General features: G+C 42.6%; 1 protein-coding gene across 2 annotated transcripts in view; it reads right to left on the bottom strand.

Annotated features, from left to right (window-relative positions):
- The window catches only part of TRMT9B (tRNA methyltransferase 9B (putative)), a 45,487-nt gene extending 24,949 nt beyond the window's left edge, over positions 1 to 20,538 (bottom strand). Inside the window, exons 1-2 of one of the 2 annotated variants that reach the window (XM_036894379.2) lie at positions 20,099 to 20,538; positions 4,046 to 4,245 (exon numbers count right to left, since the gene is read on the bottom strand). The gene's annotated coding sequence lies outside the window, so the exon portion shown is untranslated. The remainder of the gene's footprint in view (positions 1 to 4,045; positions 4,246 to 20,098) is intronic. The other variant, XM_036894381.2, reaches the window with a different exon arrangement.
- Positions 20,539 to 25,869: the final 5,331 nt, after the last annotated feature.

Here is a 25,869-nt window from a genome sequence, read left to right on the forward strand (position 1 = left end):
GGGAACATGTAAAAAAAATTGCATCAAGAGAAACAAAAAAGAAAATCAAAGCTGAGCAGAATACCCTTTTCATATCTTTTTATATTTTTGTATCTCCCAGTATTGTTTTACCTACCATACAGAGAAAAATGTTAGTATTTATGAAGAAAAAAATAAGGCAAACTCACATAGTAACACGTTATCTTCTAATAGAACATGACTGATGGCTTTTCTTTTTCATTATCTAGATAGCCGATATTTCTTATGATGAGCTGTTTCGTCCCCATTTTTGGCTTAAAGGCAGAATATTGTGCTCTTCCCATAAAGAACAGATATCATTCAATCAGTGCCTTCTAGTGGACACCCAGGCACTGGAGGTCACTAGGTTCAAAGCTGAGTTGAGTTACTACTTCAAGGCAGTATCCCCATTGAATTAGAATATGGAGTAGTGTACACAGAAACTGTTAAGGGAGTTTTAGCTCAGAAGAAATTTAACTCAGCATTTCTTAATAATTTTAATAAGATAATGTCAAATGCCACATGAACACATGGTCCAGTAATCAGAGACAAATAGAGTCCATTTGCTCTCAGTAAAGATGTTATATATCAGGACAGCAAGTCCATGCCTCACCAGTCTGCCAAGAGAAAAGAAACTCATTTTACCAGCTTTAGATTTGTGTGCTTATTAGATATTCAAAGTGAAATCAAGGATGAATATGTCAGCAGCAGCCTCCAAGTAGCACAACTATAATGACATGTGAGCATCATGGATATCTCAACGAATGGATGGGAACAGAAATCACATAAAGAATCCAGGAAGGGTGCTGCGTGATCCTTGGTGTGTAACAGTGTGTGATTCCTATTCTGACCTTACCTTCCTTCTCTAATGACCTGGCTGTTTTTATTGTTATTGTTACTCATTAAGATAATTCTCAGCTACTACATTTGTTAGAAGTATTTGGACAAACTGAACTTTCCTGACTCATTACTCCTTCGTTAATCAGCTGGAATGTTTAGCCAGTTTTCATGGGGTTCTCTGTGTGTGCACTCATTGGAAAAACCTGCTTATCACAGAATAAAATCTTTCTGAATGATTCACAATATTTATAAGCCTTAGAACCAAGGTAACAGCAATTTGAAGCCAAGCTGATATTTGGACAGTTAAGCTCTCGAAACACACATACCTAACAAAAGGAACAGGATTCCAAACACAAAAATGAAAAAAGGAGCCAAATATATGTGCCAATATAGTTTTTAAAAAGGAGCAATAATAGAATGACAAGGTAAAGGACAGAGGCACTTGGGGAAGAGAAAAGAGAAGCAAAAGGGAACAAATATATATTGAGTGATTAACACAGGCTTCATGTAAGTTAATGCAAAAGAAGCTAGAGATGGGGAGGGAAAAAAGGAGACAAAGATTTAAAAGGGAATTGTTAGAGATAAAAAATGGAGAGAAGAAAGGAAGAGCTAAAAATATAAAATTTAATGCTTGCTATTAATTTATATCTTCTAATTGGGACTCCAGACTAGATTTATGCACTCTAATATTGTTCATATGATTTGTATGTACACATTAGTCAATCATTAATGGAAATTAGACTTTGACAACTTCTAACTGCAACTGAAATTTCCTTGAACCTCTGTTTAAAATTCAAAATAATACCAAATAAGGCTAAAAACTTTCTGTACAAGTCTAGACCTGTATTATGTTGGAGTTTAATATATTACATTCATTTCCACTGTAATGGGAAATTATTAAAAAGGAAATTGTCAGTGAGCCCTGCTTGTGTGAAAAATGCATCTCAAAATGAATGCATGAGAAATAGGGATCTTCACCTTAAAACTCAATTATATATTGCACGTAGAAGTGGCAAGCGAGTCAAGAATTACCCAAAGCTGGGCAAGCCACTGTGTTTCTTAAAGTCTCGCCAACCCGCCTTTCCAGGGCAGTAGCAAACTTGGAGACTCTAACACAGCTAACGCATATAAATCAAGGCACGTCAGCGCAGGTGACCTGGGACAATCTTTCTCCCTGTCCTGGGAAACTGAGAAGAGGTACTTGAGCCAAACAGGAGTGGCACAACCCTGGAGGAAAGATCCTCAGATTTCTCCTTCTTTCCTTCCCCGCAAACCTTTGGATTTACAGCTTTCTTCTCTCCTATCACCTCCTTATCAGTACACTGCCGGCAAACCCCTCCTCCTTGTATGAGGAAGAGTTTGCCCTGAGGTTTGCCGCACCATGACTTAGTTTCACAGGCCTGAATGGAGCATGCGGGCATGGCAGTGGCATACTGGAGCGGCCACTAGCCTCGGCGATCAGAGCTGCCGAAACAGCGCTATTTCTTCGCCGCCTCCCCATCTACCCTGTACCGCCACAGCCGCATATCTGAGCTGTGACTACAACTTGCTGGTTGGTCTCTGTTCCCCCGGCCTTCCTCACACTCCCCAAATCTCCCTCCTCTAATATACCCAGAACGCTGGGCGTGTCAGCACCGCTTCTCCGCGGATTCTCTCGCTGGAGATGCTGAGCGCTCCATTGTAAAAGGGGACTGCAGAGACCGCCTGGCCTGTGTGCCGCTCCCGGCCTGCCGGCTGTAGCTTATCTTCCTTCCATGAACTCAAGAAAAGCAGTTTAAAACCTCTACTTCATGCCAATGTTGGGTGATTTTCCTATAATGTCTGTTCGATAACACCCACTCTCTGTTGAAAACCTTTTGGGGGGCCTCTACTCTCTATGGGATAAAGCTTGCACCCCTCAATCTGGCATTCAGAACCCCATGACCTGGTCCCGGCCTGTCTTTCCAGTGTTATATCCTGTAACTACCACTCTCAGCATCACCCAAAGAACGCTATCCACCTTTCCCTGAGCGGACCCTGTATATAGCTCCTCGTTCAGGTCCTCACTGAAGCCAGAAGCCTGGCCTCTCTCATCTGGGATGTGCAACTCTCACCTTCTGCTTCCGAAATCTCACCTGATCTTTCACACTGGAGCACAGCTCCCTCCTCCTCCATAAAGACCTCAAAGACAGCTCTAGATTAAAGTATCTCTCTCAGTATTTCTGTACACTGCATATCATTTACCTCTATCACTCTCAGGGCATTTTTCTTGATACCATCTTGAACTCTCAACTCTTTGTACATTCCCAACTAGATGAGGAATTCCTGGAGGGCAGGAATGGAAGTTTGACCCTTCTGTCTCTCTGTACATCATAGTGCTTAGGACAGTGCTGAATACAGAGCAGTGACTCAGTGATTGACTGTAGAATCAATAAGCTCTTTCCTCAGCCCATTCTGCAAGACAACCATATTTTACTCCAGACTGGTCCCCAAATCTTTGGTCATAAATCATAAATACCTTGCTGGGGGTCAAGAGGCACTCAGAGGAAAGCACGCCTAAGACTAAGCGTTTACAGTTGTGATTTGTAAGTCATGATTTCCTTCCCCAGCAGAGGCCTGTTTTAGAGATATACCCTCGGCAGGAAATAGTCACATTCTTATAACTAAAAATAAACATAAGTCATAAATTGTTCTATATAAGTCCTCATATAAATACCACAGAAGACACAGTATTAAAAAAGAAAGCACAAAACACTGCTTTAAATTTCAAAGACAAACTCAAGCTGTAATTCTAGAGCGAAAATACAAGTCAGTCACAACAGTTCAAAGACCTGACTTATACTTAATTATAAAATACATTTTTTTTACCTTTTAATATGTGACACTTCAAACTTAAAGTACATATTTATCATTTATGACTATCTACATATTATTTTCAAGTACAAATTATACTGGAAACTTTAGTGTGGTGAGAATTATCCTTAACCATGCTTTTTAAGTCCTAGAAAGCATTTTGCCCTCTAAAAAAGTCCTAATTCTAACTTACCTATACAACTATTTTCAAATTCTTCTTTCTACCTAGGGCAAAAAATCAATTCCAACTTGCTTTATTTCACACTGTCACAAATTTAAAATTATAGGCATTGGGAATAATTAGGTTTACTGAATATGCACTGTGTCTGAAACACTCATACTGTTAGAACTGAGATGATGGCTAAAAGCTACTGACCTGAGTCATCTTGTGATTACAGGAAAACTACTTCTTGTCTTTGTGAATCATGGCAGTTTCCACCCTCAGAGAGCGACAGATCTTTCTCATGACTTTCTCAGTGTGTAATGTAATTGAAGAATAGTAGGAGTGAACTCAACCAGCGGAGTCCTTCACAGGATGAGCCACTTTACGTTGAGTCTCTGAAGGGAATACAGGCCCTATTAGGCAAAACACAAACACTGAATGACATTTTACATCATAAAAACACTGAAGCAGTTACAGCCCAAGTTGACCTCTTGACCTATGCATAAATCACCCAGAAGAGAAGGGAGAAGAAAGAGCTGTTAATATGTGGAGTGTGTCAGAACTATAAAAGTGGTTTCTGAATTAATTTCTATGCTTTCTGGAAAACATACGGTAGTTTCACCCCAAATTAATGATTTCATCTTGTTCCTGGAAAAATTATAAGCATTGAGAGTCAACTCTGGATCCAGTAGCTTAATTAAATGTAACTATTTAAGAATATTACTAAGTTGTATGCAGTCATTCCAGTATAATTTAACAGCTCGATATGTGTTCATATTAACAGCGACTTCCATGTCACTTTGACAAGCACTCCTACTTATTGTTCATTGTTCAGATTTGGCTTTTTCTTTTCTCAAAATAGAGGTCTATCATGAAACCCATTAAGACACTTAGTTTAAAAAAATGGGGCGGGGGGTACCTGATACGCCATACTGCACATTGTAATGTAGAGGTCTTGGGGTTATGTGGTCAAGAGAGATGCCTAGTGTGGTAGGGAAAGCCAATCCTGTAATATCTGTGAGCCTGATTTCTTACCTGTCAGTGAGTCAAGGGGGGGCCTCTGTCTAGATGACAGTTCTCATCCATCTCCCCTAGTCTTCACAGCCTTTGTGCACACACCTCCCTGCCACAAACTGTACCTCTTATTACACACAGTGATTCTCAGGATGGTGGGTGGGATGCCTGCGCCCCACCCCACCCTGATCATGTTCCCTCTGTAAGAATCGTGGACCTGGGTGTGCTTTGCAAAGCTGCTCTCTGGTCTTCCAAATATGCACATACATTTGGCCCCACTCCTCTCCCAATTATATGCAGCCCTGAGAGCCATGCAGGTTGGCTGTTCAGGAAGAACATGTAAGATGGGTCTTGAAAGAGCTATCAGTCAAAGGATCTCATCTTCCCTCATGCAGTTTTAGAGCCTGCCTAAATCATAAAGGAGAAAGCATTTGTTTACTGAGCTGCCATGCTAGTCCAGAAGCTGAACACTGTCCCCCTGGGCTCACCCCTGTATCCATGCCCTGGCCTAGGCGGCCGCTGTCAACAGCCAGCATGTCTAGCTGTGCACCTTCCCACAGGCACCAGTGCCTAAAGGACTGAGCACACTCAGATATGCCACTGAAGATGTGTCAGTAAGGTAGCTAATGAGAAGAACTTTAGGTGGTGCGGAAGGCGAACTGGTGGGCTCTGGGGTGGCAAAGCTTTCTCCTCTGTGTCCAAATCATACCCCCAAAACACCCCGACATGTAATTGACTTTCCTTGAGTTTATTAAATTCTGGTCCACATTTACCTGTGTCCAAAATCTACGAATCATATTCTCTTCTCCATGAAGTCACTGGGCAAAGACAAAAGACAATAGTACCTATCTTTTAAAAAGCTTAATTCAGAAGAATCTTTTATACATCAGCCATGGATCTCTGGAGTATTTAGTTATAAAAAAATGCATTTCATCTCCTTTTCTCTTTGAATAAATGGGAAGCCATCTTCTAGGGCAAAGGTTTGTAACTCAAACTTTCTGAAATTTTGAGGTTAGCCATGTGTGTGTATTTTCCTGGGAATGGGGGGACACACATCAAAATATGACTCAAGCAAAGTCCATTTGGGGGAAAAAATCTGTATTAAATTAAAAATACACATTCATTCATTCAACAAATATTAATTAAGCCTCTTGTACATGTAAGACACTAGGGTGGAGTTAAAAATCCACAGCATGCCAAAAATTCTGTGTAAGTAAATCCTCTCCCCAGTATGCAAGCCCTTCTACGTGGGTGTTAGCCTAAGGGTCACAATTGCAGATTTCATATTATCCAGGCTTAAAAAGGAATGAAATTCTGATGCATACTACAATTGGATGAACTTTGAAAACATGCTAAGTGAAAGGAGCAAAGACACAAAAGGACAAATATTACACAATCCACCTATATGAGGTTCCCACAGCAGCTAGATTCATAGAGACAGAGTGGAATGGCGGCTGCCGGGGGCTGGGGGAGGGGAAAGGCAGAGTTGCTGATCAGCGGATATGGAGTTTCAGCTTAGGAAGATGAAGAGAATTCTGGAAATTGGTTGCACAGCAATATTAATGTCCTGAATGCACTCTAACTGTACACTTAAAAAGTGGTTAAAATGGTAAATTTCATGTTATATATTTTTTAATAAGGTTTAAAAAAAAAAAACAGATTTCAGCCACTTCTTCTGCACGTCCTGCCGGGGTGCTCTAGCGAGGAGTTTCAGAACATGCAAGTGGTTGCCAGCTAATGTCCGTGGCATTGCCTGGTGTTAAGTGTGGTCCCTCCACCCCCTTCTCCATGTTGCTGTGTGTTGTCAGGTTGGGAACTCTGCAAATAACATTTCTTCTCTCAAGAGGCTCTGAGGACAGGGCACACCGAAGGCAGCCTGGAAGGGCAGAGGAGGGAGAAGGGCTTCCTGTTCCTGCCATTGTTACCCAGCAGCAGCCCTTCACCCTGCAGTTGTTTCTGGCTAGCCCCCAGGTGTTCCCCACTCCCCCAGAACCAGGCCTCTGCACGCCCTACCAGATACCTACACAAGCCAAGCAATACCCTGCCAAGGGGTCTGTGTCCCAACGGCTTGGGGCCCCTGGTCTGAGAGATCGAGATATCAGCAGTAGCTGGCAGCTCCTCTTTCTCGAGGTCTTGGTCCCGACCCCATGAGCCCTGTCTGAGATCCTGAGGTCTAGGTCCCAGCTCAGGGGGCCTTGCTGCAAGCTTCCTGGGTCCCGTAAGCCCAGTCTCTTCTCTCTGTTCCCCCAAAGATGGCAGTTGCAGCTGCTTATGCTGTCCTACCTTATTTGTCTGCTCTGCACTTTCAACCCTCTGATACCTGTTTAACCAAGTCCTCATATTAACTTCTCTCTGTTAACATAATTGGTGTGGTTTCCATACTGCTTTCCATTGCAGCTATACCAGTTTACACCCTCCCCAGCAGTGTACAGGGGTTCCCTTTTCTCCATATCCTCACCAACACTTGTTATTTATTGCTTTGTTATTTGCCATTCTGACTGATATGAGATAGTATCTCACTGTGGTTTTGATTTGCATTTCCCTGAGGATAAGTGAGGTCCAGCATCTTGCCACACATCTTTTGGCCATCTGCCTTCTTTGGGAAAATGTCTACTCAGGTCCTCTGTCCATTTTTTAATCAGATGATTTGGGGTTTCCTGGTGTTGAGATGTATGAGTTATTTATATATCTTGGAATATTAGCCCCTCATCAGATATATCATTTGCAAATATCTTCTCCCATTCAGTAAGTTGCCTTTTCATTATGTTGCTGGTTTCCTTTACTGTGAAAAAGCTTTTTAGTTTGATATAGTCCCACTTGTTTATTTTTGCTTTTGTTTCTCTTGCCTGAAAAGACAGATCCAGAAAAATATTGCTGAGACTGACATCCAAGAGCTTACTGTCTGTTTTCTTTTAGTTTCAGGTCTTACTCTAGGTCTTTAATTCATTTTAAGTTTATTTTTGCATATGGTGTAAGGTACAGTCCAGTTCAGTCTTTTGCATGCTGTGTCCAGTTTTCCTGATACCATTTATTGAAGAGACTGTCCTTTCCCCACTGCAGATTCTTGCCTCCTGTGTTGTAGCTTTAATAGATCATATAAGTATGGGTTTATTTCTGGCCTCTCAATTCTACTCCATTATTCTGTATCTATTTGGACCAGTACCATACTGCTTTGATTACTGTAGCTTTGTAGTATATATTACAGTTTGAAATCTGCAATTGTGCTACCTCCAGCTTTGTTCATCTTTCTCAAGATTGCTTTGGCTATTTGGGGTCATTTGTGGTTCCATACAGATTTCAAGACTATTTGTTCTAGTTCTGTGGAAATACCACATACTTTTTTATGTCTTCTATATAGTCTATAAATAGCACACTTTTTTATTGATGACATAAGGGCTAATCATGACAAAGTATGATCAAGCAGCCATGCTCTCCAGGCCGTGACGGCGTCTACATCGACACTACGCAGCACTACATTGAGTATTTCTTAACCACTTCTCTGCCCTACCCTGCTGTCAGCAGTCACTCTCCATTTATCTCCAGAAATCTCTTCTTGCTGCTCGTAGTCGGCTTTGCGCATAAAAGAAATCAAACAACTAAACCGGTTGGAATCCTACCTATACGAAGAAAAAGACTTTTGGATCATCAGAGAGGTCAGCATTGGATAAGCCAGCTTGCTTGACAGCTGTACCGACCTCTTCTAAGCCTTCTTGTTTCTGACTTGCCATCAGTATGCTGGAGAAAGCTTGCTGCAGATGTGACCTCCTGCTGAGTCTTGGGTACTGACCTTCTCATTGTCAGCCTCTTGCTTTTTAACCAGAGCTCCCTGACACCAGCTCCTTGCAGGGCTGGTTCTGTTTCATAGATGCCAAGCCCCTAATAACTCAGATCTAATAGTTTCCTCCATTGTCTGCAGCAAACCCACACCTGCTTCCTACCTACAGAAACCAATGCAGTGGTAGGGTTTGAATATTCACATCACGCACAGAGGCTTTCAATTCTAGGTAAGTGCCACGATTAGGAAAGCTGCACAGAAGTAGGAAATACTCCCCTGGAAAGAATGGTCTAATTTGCAGGCAGCTTGCATTGTATTTCCTGAGAATATGTTTGACATTTAAGCTTTGCTGTGGCAGTAAATTGTACTTCTCCTAGCAGCAGGAGTTATTAAGTCTGTGCCCAGAATAAACCAGACTGTTTTGGAAAGTTTAATTTTTTCTGTTTTCATACTCCCTGTTATTAACTGTTTGTTTCTTCAGAGATGAGCCTCTAAGGATGCAGAGTCTATTATTTCTAATTTAAAACTGAAAACACCATTTATTAACCTTCACAGGTTTCCATCGTAATCTACTTAAGAAAAAAACTAAATTAAATAGACTAGAGTTCTGGTTCTCAATTAAAAATTTAAGAATAAATAAGAAAAAGGCTTGAACCTGAAGCTCCTGTAGCAAGTTGCAGATATCTCTTGGGGATGGTCATACAATTAAGTATTACATACAATACTTCACAGAATCTGCGATGCCATCTTCATGGACTGAATGGTTGCACATCCCCCCCACAAATTAATATATTGAAACTCTTACCCCCCATGTGGCTGCATTTGGAGATGTAGCCTATAAGGAGGTAGTTAGAATTAAATGAAGTCATAAAGGTGAGGTCCTGATCTGGTAGGATTAACGTCCTTATAAGAAGAGGAAGCAGAAAGCTCTCTCTCCACATGCACGCAGAAGAAGGGTCATGTGAGGGCACAGCAAGGTGGCGGCCATCTGCCAGCCCAGAAGAGAGCCCTCACCCAAAACCAGATTAGCTGGCACCTTGCTCTAGGACTGCCAGCCTCCAGGACCATGAGAAAATAAATTTCTATCGTTTAAGCCACACAGTCTGTGGTATTTTCTTATGATAGCCATGCTCAGAAACCATCTTTTCTGTAATATGCACAATTATTTTACCAAGAAAGTCACTGATATGCCATCCTATAAGATGCACCCCAATCCCAATGATGTTGAAACATGAAATATTTTTTAAAAATGAGCTACAATATTTTTGAAAAATACTTTTTAAATGACAAAAATAATAACTATGACTATAATGACTTTTAAAATAGCTTTTTGGTTAGGCCAATAGTCTAATCATCAGATCTTTGTTTTATGGCTTCCTAAATTGTTAGAAAATGGGAAGTTGCACAGGTCGCAGATGAGAAAACTGGAGTCAAAAATGGGCAAACAGATATAAAACCAAAGCTTAACCTTTCATTATGTACATTGGGAACTTAACTCAATTTCCCCAGAAAGCCTGAGCTATTAACAAAATAGTGCATTGATCAGGCTAACTCTGCTCCTATTTCACTAAGAAAATATAAATTTCCTCCATCTCCTGCTTTCTACCCCCAAAGCTTGCAAATCCCTCTTGTGTCAGAATTACCAGGCTCCTTCCAGAGGCTAGCCCCCCTCCTCTGGGGACCCCCTCTCTCCTGGGGCATGAGCCTGTCCTCTCTGCCTGCACTTAGTGTCTCTCCCAGTGGCCTCCTGTCCTCCACCAGCAGAGGTACAGAGCCCCCTTTCCTTAGACAGAATTGGAAGCCACACACAAACAGGCCATTCTCAGTCCCTGCCTCCACCCCAAGCTTTTGACTCCCTTCCTTGTTAAGAGGGGTCCATAAACCTTGCTTGCTTCCCAGTCGTCCATTCTCCTTTCAGTACACTGCAGCCAGCCTGCTATATGACGCCCCTCTATCTCACAACTCTCTCGAGCTTTCCTGCCACAATCTCCTATTGCTAGGTTTTATAAAACATCAGCCTGGGAAAAAACTACGGTTGTATTCCACCACAGGAGGGTCATCGTGCTGGCACCTCCGGGACTGGCCATCAGCTTGTGGGCCATACTGCACTCTTTCTAAAGCCACTGGTCATCCAGCAAGCAAGAAGGATTCCGGATGCTGAGGAAGGCATGAAAGGAGGTGGTGGCGGGACATAAGGGGCCACAGGGAATAGCATCATGCTTAGGTGGTGCAAGTGAAATATCAGCTGTGAGGAAGGACAGGAAGGATGAGCTCTTTGTCATAGCAGGTGAAAACTAACATCATTGGGGTCATTTATAAATACTTGAGAGCCAACTAGTAAAGAAGAAGAAAGCATATGATCAACTTCTTAAGGACTAAGGACTAGAATCCATGTACACTGATTCTACAAGCCCAGAGGTCCACCATGCCACACTGTATCTAGTTTAACTAAACAGATCCAGGAAACAGGAGTTACACAGTAACAGCTTTATCTAAAGTAGCTGTTGCACAAAATATTCAACAACCTGTGTAAATGCTTTAGTGATTACTATTCACCTGTAATAAAAATGTCCATGTCAAAATATAATACAGATTTTCCTCCAGCTTTGACTTCCTGTTTTAATGTATGAATCATAACATACAGAGCACTGGAAATCATTCAAAACACCAAACTATGTGGTTAAAAGTTTGTAACCTGACAGTTGAGTGACAGGGCATACCCTGCAGACAGCAGAGACAGCCGTGGTGTTAAGTTAGTCTGCTATACATAAAACCATCAATTTCATGCCACAATATATCATCTTGATGAGAATATAAAGCTTCTGTATGGACATATTGCCAGTACATTTCCAAAGGCCCAAAATTCACCAGCAGAATAGACATACTATCAGACACAAGATCATATATTACGTTGGCCAAAAAAAAAATATTTCAAAGTATCTATCTGTCTAAGCATTCTGCTTGCAGGTTTCTACATACACTGCACACGTCTGGGTGTATGTGGTGTCTGTGTAGCTTCTGTAAGGGAGTGGTGTGCGGTCCAGCCCACTCTGCCAGAGTTCTGTAGGAACCACACATTCTTCGACAGCAAAACAAGAAGGGCGGGGTTTGCATTCCTGCCAACTGGATGCCTTACGAGCTTGCTCAGAGGAAAGCCGGCCTGGAGAATCCAGTCAGTGTCTGAAGTAGGAAAAATTAATCGCAGGAGGTTGGAGGGACCTGAAGATGAACAGCCATATGTAGCTCCAGGCCCGTGGGTGCAGAGCTATCAGCGGAGCCTCGTGCTCTGGCCCAAGTCTAACCACTGTGGAAACATACCGGGCAAGGGAGCAGTCTTGCCCCAAAGTCTGACTGAGCTCATCTTCCTCACCTGCAAAGAACTGGGGTGGAATTTCTGCATTTGAGATGTGGTGTAACTGATGAGATGCTTCAGCTGGGATTCGGGTGCTGGAACTGCTCTCACTTATTAATTTCTTTGACCTGGAGCTATGTGCTTTTTTTTTTTTTTTAACTGAAAACAACACCCACTTATTAGCTCACCATTTTGTAGGTCAGACATTTGGCACAATATGGCTGAGTTTTCCACTCAGGATGTGATGAGGCTGAAATCAAGACACCAGCCAGGCTGAGCTGTCATTTAGACGTTCTGGGAGATAATCTGCTTCCAAGTCCATTTTTTTGGAACCAAATTCGACTTCCTATGGTTGCAGGACTGAAGTCCCTGCTAGGACTGAGGTTTCCCGTTCCTTGCCGCCATCCTTAATATTTTTTTGAAGATTGCTGATTACTTTCTGAACATTGGCCTAAGTACCAAAAGCAGTTCTCTTTTCTTACAAACTCATATTTAACACTAACACCCTCTTATTTTTGATAAGCCCACTTCAATTTCTGTGAGTTAAAGGGAGGAGATAAAAGGCATGGTACTAGACAGTTGCTATTTTTTGCCTCTCTTGGCTATCTTTTTTGTTTTGTTGTTAAAAATATTAGCAGATAGTTTTTGAAGGCAGAAATACATTTATGTTTCAGTTAACTCCATCTTTCATTGCACCATGAGAAAAATACACCACTTTCTCTTTGACAGAGCCACTGTTCTTTCTCAGAACCCTTTATTGCTATCTCTCTCAGAGCATCAAGCTCTCAAAGGCAGAAGAGCCATATATCTTTAGCACATAGGACTAATCCAGCACTAAATTAAAAGATTCTTAATACCCAGTTGTTAAGTCAGTGAATAAACAAATCATTCAGTGACGGTAAAATACTACTCTTGCTTGGTTCTCCTCAAATTTTGCTTTAAAAAAAAATACAAATACCCACCATGCTCTCTCTACCTCACTACCCCAGCTCATCAATGATCTAACGATTTCAGATTACATATTTCGATGTCCGTCTACTACACAGTACACTTGGAAATCAAAAGATCATTTTGATTTTCAATCCATAAAAGGAATTGGGTCCTGCCACTTAGTCTTCAACTGATCTCCATATAGCTGAACATAAGACCTCATCACCCTTATATCCCAGATGGAGAAGAATCCAGGTTTTTCTCTTGAATGTTTACTCACATATGAATGAAATGGAAAAATTGTTGGGAGGCAGGGAGAAGCTGGAATTAGGGTTCATTAATGTGTTACTAATAACATAGAGATTAATACTACTTACTTTCCCTTGCAACTAATCAAGTAATAAAATGTTAGATTCAAATAGTTCCCTCCTGAGAATCAAATACACTGTAACTAGGGTTTAGGGTTTAGGACGTGGGACAGAAGACAGTAGATGGGTCATGAAGCTGCATCCACAGAGCAAGAGCGTTGTGTTTATTTTGTTACATCTATTTTGGTTGGCTTGGGTAGAGTGGCTAAAGTCTTTGTGTTACTACTGGACTCTGCATATTCACATTACACTGTGGTTTGCCCCAGGCAACATTTGTAATCCTGCACCTACATACTTCCATCACCTACCAGAGAGGTATTTGAATGGAGTCCTACCTTTTGAGACATAAAAAGTAATTTCGAAAAATATAGGTAATAGACTGCTACATTCACTAAGTAACACCATTTATAGCAGCTACTCTTCTCTCATTTTCTAGTTCCAACTACCAGAAGCAAATATAAAATGATTTCACTCAATAATCAGGACTAATTCCTTGAGGTGCTAATGTAATTTCTGAGTGCAAATAAAATGATAGTTTATTAGCAGTTGTTGCGATCCAATCATATTTACTTTAATTGTTTTCAAAAAAGGAATCTGACAAGCACCAAGCTGTGAAATAAGTGATTAGAGTGAATTCAGGCATACAGTTGTCTCCACTTATCCATGGGGGACACATTCCAGGATGCCCAGTGAATGCCTGAAACCACAGATGGTACCAAATCCTTATATACTTGGTTTGTTCCTAGACATTCATACCTACTATAAAGTTTAATTTATAGATTAGGCACAGCAAGAGATTTACAACAATAACTAATCATCAAATAGAACAATTATAACAATATGCTATAACAGAAGTTAGGGAATGTGGTCTCTCTCTCTCCAAATACCTTATTTTACTATACTCACCCTTCTTTGTGATGATGTGAGATGATAAAATCCCTCTGCAGTGAGCTGAAGTGAAATGAACGAAGTAGGCACTGTGATGTAGGGATAGACTACTACTGACCTTCTGATGATAGAAGGTGGATCATCTGCTTCCTGACTGCAGGTGACCACAGGTAACTGAAACCATGGTATGCAGAATTTCGAGTAAGGGGGGCTACTGTACTTTTCATCTCAATTAATAGGTCATTTCCAGCCCTGTAATCCTCAAAAAAAGCAAAAAAGTAAAGTGCAAAGAAATAGTAGAAACATAGATAATTCATCTAATGAAAGAACTAGCCTCCCAGGAGCTATTATTTCTCTGATTGGACCCTAGTTCTTCCTTTGTATTTCTATTCATTAAACAAGTAGGCTGCCTGGGCTTTGGTGGTCAGGGGGGACCTTACTAAAAATCATTTTCCTGATATTCTACATTGATTACTAAACTGAAACAAAAGGATATTATTTCACATTCAAATAGAAACACATGCAGAAGTACGCATGTGGTAATTTTTAGTTATTTATCTGCTTGATGCTTTTTCCAGCAATTTCAACTATAATGACTGTAATATCCATCTGTTTGAAATGGAAATTGGTTAGCAACCATATCTTTTTGTAATGGTAGATGATACACTATCTCACCTACCTGTTTTGAATGAAATTATTCTGGTTAGGTCTGTGATAAAATATGTTTTAGGAAAGGGTTAGACGTGATGGGGCATGAGGTCACGCAGCATTCATTCCCGTGTCCTCCAAGCGTTCGTTTCTCCTTCTCTGCATATGGAAAGCTATAAAGTGCATTTCCAAGAGTCCCTTGCAGCTAAGGTTCCGGGCACAGACCAGGTTCTGCCCGTGAATGAGCTGGATGAGAAGCGAGGTGGAGGTGTCTAAGGAAGATGTTTGCTGGCTGTGTTTGTTGTTGGCAGCCGTGTTTGGTCACCAGCGTCTCGGGTGGCATGGCACTCTGCAGCAGCTTTCCTGGTCATGGAACACAGCCTCCAGAATGTGGCAATCATGCAGCAACCCTGCGGCCTGTTCGGCTGTGCTGCTGGGAGTGTCCTTTGAGCTCGGCCCGGTGTTGTATTCACCCTTCTTCTTGTGATGATGTGAGCTATACGTGCTGACACAGGCTTATGACGCAGCGTCAGGCTGCTCCTTCACGCTGTAACCTTTGCTTCCAACATTCCTGTGAGCACCTTTTCCTGTATCAACCCCCTTTCTGCTAAGGTAGCTAGGCTAGTTTCTGTATCTGCAGCCTGACATAAAGGGAGAGGAGAGACGAGAGCATTCAGTGCACAAGACAGCAGGTAAGGTGCCTGAGGAGAACTTCCAGAGGGGGAAGGGTGTGCTTGTCTGACATAGACAGTTATGCAGTAAGGACAGAAGACTGCACAGCTCTACCAGCCAGAACTACCCAAGTCAGGGCTACACTCGTTAGGTTGAGGCCAAATCATAATTATAAAGTCTGAGAAATAGTCATGAGGACCCCTGGGGAGAGAGAGGAAAAACATCAAAGTAAAAATGACAGAAAAGTAAAGGGAGAGGAAAATAGGGAATTCCAAAGCAAAAACAACCATGCGTGTGGGAAGAATGTCAGATTCCTCACGTGACCTTGCCTGGACGCAGCAACCCACCAAGGAGAAAGGTGCCCTGCAGAGCTGGGCTCAGGGGTTCTCAGATACACACTTGGGGAGCCTTCTCACAGGAGAAATACAAGTCAGTCAGTTCCTACAGCTCTTGCAGAGATACAGAGATTCAAACTGCATAAATATACATATTTTGTATATTTATATTTTACATATTTTAATATATTCATTTATATATCTACATGTGTATAACTGGAAATACACAAAATACATATTTTAAACAAAAATCTGTTAGATTACAAAAAAAGTAATTAACCCAGCTGGCTTTAAAGTCAGATAATTCATAATGCAAAGAGTTGAAAAGTCATCATCATGGTAAATACTGGTTTAGGTTCTGATCAGCTACAAAAAAAGAGATTGTAAATATCCTTTTTATAAGTCAATAGTCTGAAAAAAAGCCTAAGGGAAGACTTTTACACAAAACCAATTGTTCTGGTAAAGCATAGAATTATCAAATCACTAGGTTGTACTCCTGAATATATTATATTAATTATCAAATCACTAGGTTGTACTCCTGAATATATTAATTAATATATATTTCAACCAAATACTTCAACCAAAACAAAACAAATTGAGAGTTCTACTGAGACTGTAATCCTTAAAATAAAAGATATGTCTCACAGCCCAGGCTCACTGTTCCAGCCTCACTGACACACCACCACCCCTGCTATTCTCACCACCTCACTCCCCTCAGCACACGTGCCCATGCTGAGTGAGTCTTTGCAGGTGCTGTTCACTGTTCAAAGACGCTGTTCAGTGCTGTTCCCCACCCAAGGACCTTCCTTCCCCACCCCCTTGAGCAAGCATTCCTGGCCTCCCTCCTTCCTTGGGCACATTCCAGTTTCTGTCCTTGACAGTTCTGCATAGCGCGCAACACAGTTCTAATTATAGATTTATTACGTATTCCCAGCAGACCTGCATTCCATGAGGGATCAGGTCTGTTGGTCTTGCTGTCGTATCGTGAAGGTTTAAGCAAAGGTGCCTTGGCAATGCTGAGTGATAGAAAACCTGAATGAATGTTATTGCTGCTTCATCCCCAAAATCCAAAGTCTTCATTTCTAAATATATAACTTGTCTGTGGGGAAACTAGGAATGATTATCATTTTTAGGAGGGCCATTCTTCTATCAGCATTAACAGAAACTAGTTAATTAAATGTTTAAAGTCTAAAATAGATTTTCAATTGGTCATCGTCTCCCTCCCCCTAATGTTTCATCATTATCTTCAAAAAACCACCCCAGGTAACTTCTTCAACCTAGTTAAGCCAAAGGTCTGTCTAAGGTGCAGGAGATGCAGACTTGACAGTATGAGCCTCTGGCTTCCAAACAATACTGATTTCTAAGAGTCTAGTGTACACTAGTGTGTACTGTAGAGCATACCAAGAATACTGGGATGGGGGAATGACCCATTTGCTCAAATATTCAATTCTGTAAATTTTGCAGCAAACTCTCTGTAGCCCCCAGGAGATGATACATAAGTCAACATATTTCTCCTTCTAAGACTGCTCTCAATGTGCTGACATTTGGAAGTCCCATCTTCAGAAGTATCATTACCCACAATTCACAGCCAGGAAGTGGCTCCAAGCTGGGATTCCCCCAAGATGACTGGGTTCAAACTCTAAATACCTTTCTTGAGTGGTTAGAAGTTTCTCTGGATGGGATGTAAGTACCCAAAGTGAATGATGTCAACTCCTTTCAGAAGCGTCTTAGCTAGAAGTCTATGCTGTCTATTCTCTTAGATATCAAGAGAGGTGCAACACAAAAGCTGAAGGACAGTCCACTGGCCATGTAGCACCACTGTCAGTCCTACCAGGGACCAAACTCTGCCAGAATCAGCCTGGTCATTTAGTCCCTTCAGTCTGTCCTTAAATCCCCAGTATCTTTATATGTTCATGCTACTCTTCTCAAAACATTTCCTAATTTATCTGTGAGCAAAAACATCAGATTGCACAGACAAGCACTGACAGCCTAATCTCAACAATGCATTATAACAAGGACTAAATTACAATGAGAGCTTGACTGAATTCCCATTTAAAATACAATCATACAGTAAACACAAGGCTTCAGTTGCATTTTTTTCTCCGTGTTAAGATCCTGTATATTGCAAGCTTGCCTGGTGGCCCTGTGTGCCTTCTTCCAAGCAGTGGCAGAGCCTTCATCACGGGTTTCAAATTTGGGGCACTAGTTCTCTAAAGGCACGTATGAATTATTTTACAAATGAAATGCATGCAAGTATTCACATATCCACCTATCAGAAATACTATATACATTAATACCTCCTGTATAGTCCTCTTAATCCCCAGTAAGATTTGGCTTTATAAGATACACATAAATGGAGCTTTAGTATTTATTGGGAAAGCCCCACTGCCCTTCCATTTTAAGGCAGAAATAACCATGCAGACATAGCATTTTCAGTTTCATATCCCTCCAGTGAGTAAAACGTTATAAAAACCTTCTGACTACCTTGGTGGTTTAGTTATATTAAGACACACATACAAAGGGCCAAATTATTTCCAAAGACTATCATTACAGTAATTGAATCTTTCTAGAAATAGGATTTCTTTTGACTTAAGAGTCTATAGAGAGCTCCTTTCTGAAATTTGACCAAATGCATTGATAAAGCAGGATACTTCTAGAGCAGTTGCCTTAGTGAGGAGATATTTTCCAACTTGTCAAGATCTCCTTTAAAAGAAGTTATGTGCAATCAATGGCCATCATGTCACTTTCTTTCTCAAATGATCCTCCCCTCTGAGCTACTCAAAGCATCACTCACAAACACTGGAGACTACGTTAGCCTGCATTTTCTGCCAGACATCAAAGACAGAGATACTACAATTCTCCCTTCACTGAACTTCAAAACCAATTAACCAATCGTTAGCCAGTAAGGGCAAGGATTTGATATGCTAATGAGTCATATGAGTAACAGCACCTTTAGCTCCAGAAGCAGTGGGTTAAATGCCAGTTTTTACCTGTAATATTGCTAATAACCTTAACCTCAAAACTATATACATTCCAGCTGTTTGCCCGCACAAAATGTTCAATGGACCTTCAAATTCATGCATACCAACTGACGTAAAGCTTTGCACATAGATGTTTACAGCCTTACCCTCTTTCTACATAAAACATTGTATGCTTGTAATATTTATCACAAAGAATCCAGATATCAAAAGATACACATATAACAAATATTATACAAATCCTCCCATCCATCCCATTTTGACGTACGTTCTTAAACTGTTTTTTTGTCATCAGCTTTGACTACTTTAATAAGAGCTTTTAGATAAATTAAAAATTGTGCTGACATTTCTGCCTTCAAGCTTACTTCACTGCCTCCTGCTCGTTAAAAATCAATTCCCAAGTGATAGTTTCTAAAGGGAAAGATATACGTGGACTCTCTGAAAATACAAATTCATTTTCACCTTTTAGACCCTAAACTTGTCCCCTGAAGCTCTAAATTCTGATTTATCCGGAGTTAACGTCGGAAGCACATCCTGCAAATCCCCCACTGAATGGCAGGCTCGCCGAATTTGATCACGTCTAAGTTTTCTAGGTAAATAGGTCACCCTCGGCGACTGGAATGACAGAGAAGACCACGCACTCACCCAGGCGGCCAGACCGCGCGCGGGAGGGGATCTGCCTCGCCCCCTGCTCCCTGTCCGCGGAGGCAGGGCAGCGCCGAGCCGGCACAACTAGGCTGGAAGCGCAGCTGCCCGCCGCTGCTCACTGCAGACCATTGTCAGCGCCACAGTCACCGGCGCTTTCTGCACGGCATGGGGGCGGGAAGGTCTACCGAACCAATGAGTTGCAAGGCTCCCCCGGGGCAGGGGAGGAAAAGCTGCTTTTGCATCAGAGCCGAAGGCTGTACCAGGTGTAACTTCCACCCCTTGACCTATTTTGGAGTGTGAGAATGAAAGCATTAGCAAAAAAATAGACGGAGGGCGCGCGGAGGCGCGTGCCCGAGTGGGAGCGCGCGCCCAGGCGCAGGTTGGGGCTTCCAGCGGAGAAGTTGCAACGAGGTCCCCGGAGGCCTCCCGGGCCGCGCTCGGCGGGCAGAGCCAGGGTGGCCCCTCCGCCAGCACCTCCTGCCGCCGCGGCCCGGGCCCAGGCGGCGCCCGCGCTCCCCCGGGCGTGCCCGCGCGGGAAGCGCCCTCCCGGGGCCGGGGGCCTTCGGGCGGCAGCGACCGCAGCTGGGTGACCGCCCGCGCGCCGGGGTCGCGGTTCTCCGCCCATTGCCATCCCCGCCCCCCCCCAACCCACCCTCACCTCTGGGGAGGCGGCGCTCAGGCTCCCGCAGTCCGGGACCAAGGCCCGCGGCGCCTGCAGGCCGGGAGGACCGGCAGCCTCGGAGGGGCGGCGGGCGCGGAGCGGTGCCGCCGGGGGAGTGTCGCCTCCCGGCCGGGTCCCCTGGGGACGCCCAGCCCGAGCGCGCCCGGGGGATCTGTCGCCTCCCGGCCGGGACCCCTGGGGACGCTCCCACCCGGCCTGGCACGGGGGTGACCTTCCTGCCGCCTCCCGCGCTCTCCTCTGCCTTCCCGCGCGGGGCCCGTCCTGCGTGCAGAGGACGCCGCGCCGAGCACACCTGGCCGCCGAGCGCAGCCGCACGGTACCTGTGGTGACCGCGTGACGCTTTAGCGCGCCTTTTCTCTCCTTGAAGCAACCACCTACTTCAACGGAAATGCCCTCCTTGGGTTTGTGGGACAGCCGGAGATCAAAGAGGTTAGGTCCACGGGGCCCATGCTTACATTTAGATCTTTTCCCTGAAACAGTATGCTTCATCTGTTGCAAAACTAGCCCCATCCAAATAGCAAGGATCACAAGGAGGGATGGAACTTACAAGTTTCTGCCAAAAATTGGACGCAGTTCTCCATCCCTCCGTGCTTCTGTTACAATAGGGTTAACTACTTTCTGCCAGGTCATTAGCATGATAATCTCTACCCCTATTATTAAATGACTCATTAATCATCAGAGACCTATGCACGTGCCCAGTATTGAAAAATTAACATGTGTAGTAACTGCTCTGCTGCTCTGTTATGAAAGAAGTGGATGTTCCTGACTCAGTGGGTGAGCGGTGGGGGTGAGACTCCTTGTCATTATTTCCAGGCAACTGGTTTTTTTATGGGGACTCGACTATATGTCTCCTATAGACACGGGTGTGTTTAAGGTTCTGCTAAGGCCAGGTGAAGATCAGCAGATACAGCTTGTGATTCTGGAGTCGTTTTCTAGGGCCACGGTATGTTGGCGTAGGAGAGGGAACCTTTGCTTGGGGATCTTTATCATCATGCCAGAGATAATCAAATTGACATTTCCTTTTTCTGTAAACAGTTCCTTTTCACATTTGAAAGGAGAGCCTGGTTTTATGTGTTCTTGAGCTGAATGGCAGCCCACAGAAGCGCCACTGCTCATTTTTTGTTTCTTTTCAATGAAGCTGCAATTATACTATGTCCCAAGGTACATACTGAGCAGTGATGGGCTTTGCCCTCTCCTAGCAATGCAACAAGAGACAAAGCACACCTATGTAAATATAGCATAGTGTCTGGCACATAGTAGGTGCCTAATAACTACTTGTTGAGTGAATGGAATCCCAACAGAATGTGGTAAATATGAAAGAAGCCTGGTTTCAAATTGTGTAGCAAAATCAGGAGAAAAATCAGTTACAGGTGATGTGGTCAGGGAAGACATCCTGGACATGGTGACAGGTGCAGGATTTTGAAATGGCACATTGGCTAGGAAATGGAAGTGAGAGAGTGTGTTTGCTGTGCTTTCAAGATATGGCAGAGGCACAGATTCTTAAGTAATAGGTCCATACAAGAATCTGAAAGTATCTTTGGAACTCTTCTATATATAAAAAAAAATGTGAAAATATTTGCATACATTTTCAGGATTTCACGGACTGGCTAAAGCAGATCTGTGGAATCCCTGGAAGTCTGTGGAAGTTACCATTTCCTTGTTTGGAAGCAGGGAGTAAAATACGGAGCTTATTCTACTTGAGGTCATCATGAGGCATTTCCATGGCCACCAAGAGAATTTGGGTAATGGCTGAGGGAATGGAAAGAAAAATGTGCTGTAAAGATAATTTGTACCCTAGAGACGTACAACACTCCCTCTTCTGGACTTTAACACTTACGTTTTTTCTATATGTGAGAATTTCACTTTCATTTCTCAGAAAAGGGGGAAGACATAGATAAAATACTGTTGTCAAACAGTGGCAGTTGCTGCCAGTGGGTACATAGGAGGTATTATTGTATTAGTTTCTCCCTAGTTGTGATATTTGGCATTTATCATGAAAAAAATCTTAATTTCTGCTCTCAGGTAGACATAACCAACCCTATGCTGTTTCTTAAATTGGCTTGTTAAATGGAAATTTTGTATTAAAACAAAGAGAAAAAATAATGCAAGTACGCTGGTGACACCACATATAAGAAGATTACAGGAGTCCCCCCATCCTCCGCTTCACTTTCTGCTGCTCAGTTTCCCACACCAGAAGCAGGTGATGGTCCCCTGGCACTGGTCAGAAGGTCAGGAGTATGTCACAGCGCCTACGTCATCGGCCTCTTGTCATCTATCATCTATGTAGGCCTTTCATCATCCCTCATTGTCACAGGAAGCAGCAGGGTGAATGCAGCACAGTAAGATATTTTAGAGAGAGGAGACCACATTCACATGGCACTTATTACAGCATATTTTATAATTGCTCTATTTTACCATTACTTTTTGTGGTTAATCCCTTACCATGCCTGAGAAATTAAACTTTATCATAGGTGTGTATGTCTAGGAAAAGCATGGTACACCTAGGGTTCCATACTCTCTGCGGATTCAAGCATCCACTGGGGGTTCTGGAACGCATGCCATGCAGATTAGGGGGGACCGCTGTATCATTACTAAGTAGAGTCTATATAGAACAATAGGTTTTCTCTTCTATTTAATTATGAATGTTCTCAACAGAAATTAGACAACAGTGGGACAATAAACAAGTGTTCTCCTTTCTAAACTTACACTTCACTTTACACTGCTTAGTTAAGTTCCTTTATTAACATATTTATATATTGTATATATTATTACATGTTTATATAATATATAAGTATAAATACATATTATTTTATATCATTATTATTATGTTGCTTAGTCAACTCAGTTCTTTATTAGTTAACTCTGGATCTGACTCGCGCCTCTTGAGCAGACAGCAGGCTGTGGTGCTCTGAGTCCCAGCTGCCCCCTTCTGAGAAAGGCAGTGACGGTGGCTCCTTACACGGACGCTGCCATACGTTCCATCCAGTGAGTAACTCAGCCAAGGATTTGTGTCCTCCTGAAGCAGCTGTCTCGTCTGTCCTGTGGCCTATAGGTGAGGAGCTGAAGCTGCCAGGTACTTATGTGTCATATTGAACAGAGATGATGAGACTCAGTCCCAAGGGTCTTAGAAGCAAGGTCAGGATTTGAACCCAGACAGTGAGGGCTCCAGGGCCTTGGTTCTTAAGCATGCTGTTTACTGCCTTGGGAGAAGAACAGACAGGTTAAACTGAGCCACATGTGTGACCAAGTCACCCTCTAGGAGCGATGGCTGCCTTGATGACAGGAGTACTACCTGGTACTGCTGTGTATCCTCATTGACCTTCCAGGACCTTCTGAGTTGCTTATGGTGTGGAGACTATTGCTTCTTCTCCCTTACTTCCTCATGCAGTCATAATAAAGTAACATCAAGTAGACAACCTCTTCCTCTTCTTTATAGCCTGAATGAACACAGCCGTAGGACAACAGACTGCTGCCTAGAATACTGCTGGGACTGGAAGTCGAGCTTTAACAATCCTGTTATGATTCTAATCTTTTAGGGTCTTATTTTTCTCCTAATAAGAACAGAAGAGTGACCTTCTTGGAAATGTTATCTGAAAACAAATTTCTACAAATCAAATTACATTTTCCAATTGACTTTTTACAGTAAAGTAAATCCTCTTCCACAAAAAATAACATTTTGAAAGTTGTACCCCAAACTTAGCAGCTATGTTTAGACCATTTATTTAATGGAAATACAGAAGAAAAATACAATCAATAAATACCAAAACCAAATTATTTTATCTCTCTTCTGCTAGAAGTCCATTATCAACTCTCCATTTCTTATTAAATACCACAAATCCCATTGAATAAGGTCACAGCAACCCTCACAACCTGGCTCCAACCTACCTCTCTGGGCCCAAGGAAAAATCATCATGAGATTTCTTCAGTTGATTCAGCCCTAAACTCCGAAACCTCTAGTTACTTATATTAGGGCATTTATGTAGAAATTCATGTGAGCTGTTTCCCTAGAGCTTTTGGCCATATTTATTTTGTCCTCATTGCCTCTCATGGTTCTTGGCACTTAGTTAGAGCTCAATGCATATATTTGAATTAATTAGTCACTATGTGATACTTATGTAATTATTTTGTTCATTTCAACTTTGACCAAGTACTGGCTATTAGCCACTTTCTGTGCTTATTATTGCTATAATGGGAACTTAACAATACTGCTCCTTTCAGTCATTCCATATTTTTGAGTGATTCAGCATGATAATATCTTGGTGCATAAGAAAGTGAGCCCCCTCAACAGGTGGAACGGTACACTGAGGGGAGGATTAGCTACAGATTACAGGAAGGGATGGAGAAGTGCTCCAGTTTGCCCAGCGTAATCATGGAGACAAACCAGTCTGACAACAGAAACAGAAAAGGCTCAAGTTTTATGACCTCATTGCTTTCAAAGGATTCCCCACAACAAACCTGTCAGACAAGCCTGCGGATCAAAGAGCTCCCAGCTGTTGATAACACATATTAGCACGTTTTAGGACTAGGAGTGCTAACTAAGAGCTGACCTTGGCATTTGCGTGTGTGCATGGGCTGGAGTCCAGCTGGTCATCCACCTAAGTCCTAAACCCTTCACTTCTCCAGACACTTTGGTGCCAAACAGTGTGGAGCTGTCTGCTCTATCCAAGGAACTGGTATTCCCCAGGCCTGTGAAGCCTGGAGGCCTCCTTGGAGTAAACAGTGAATGTTCCAGCAGGAGGAACAAGATGGTTTCTTATCTCATTGGGTTTTAAGGGCCTCTGTCTTCCTGAACTACATAAAAAATAGTCCTGCCAAAAATGTCGACATTCACCAAGCCCCTGTCCTTGGTACTCTGCTTTCCTCTCTCCATAATCTCTCCCTGGATGATTTTATCCACCTTTATTACTGCAGAATCTCTGAGTCGACAAATCAAAAATCTGTATCCCTGAGCTGGTCTTACAAACCTCCAGATGCACATTAGTGGGTGACTTGCCTGACCTGCCCTTCAGGTGCATTGGAAGCTGAGGTCCTGTGTCCTTTGCGGACCTAATCCAGCTGCTCTTTGCCTTCCTCTGTGAATCCCTACCTTCCCAGGCTCCTGGTGCTCCTGAAGCTGCCTCTCCTTGCCCTGCATATCCCACTGTGAGCCACTCTGCTGATTTTGTCTTTTTAATACTCTTATGTATCTGCCTCTCCCCCTTATGATCTCCACCCTCATTGTTTATGTCTTGTTACTTCTCACCTAAATGATAATAATTGTTTGATTGGGTCTCCTGCTTTCCAGTCCATCTCTTCCTTAAAATCTTTTAGCTTTCATCTGGAATTAATCTCTGTCTTGATTAGGAATCTTTATCTGCATACCTCTTAGAACACATACTACTAACTTTTACCAAAAGTATTTATTCATTATCTGTTTATTCAACAAGTATTCATTGAACATTCACTGTGTGCCAGGCACTGCGCTAGGAAAAGAACAGTGAGTGAAACAGAGAAAACACCTACCTTCATGGAATTTATGGTCTAGTGGGATGACAGACATTGATCAACTAATCACAAATATCACAATTGAATGTAGAGTTCTGAACTGAAACAAGAAAGAAAGTTGCAGAATTTCATGAGAGCTCATGTGTCCCATCTCTCTCCTAGAGGGAACATAGGTGTGGGATTCATCCCTGAGACCTCGCAATCCAGCCCAGCGCCAAGCCTATGCAGGTGTTGAATTAGGTTTTGTTGAAGGCACATAAGCA

This window comes from Manis pentadactyla, chromosome 7 (assembly GCF_030020395.1).
Source record: "Manis pentadactyla isolate mManPen7 chromosome 7, mManPen7.hap1, whole genome shotgun sequence".
In the NCBI taxonomy this organism is placed as follows: Eukaryota; Metazoa; Chordata; class Mammalia; order Pholidota; family Manidae; genus Manis; species Manis pentadactyla.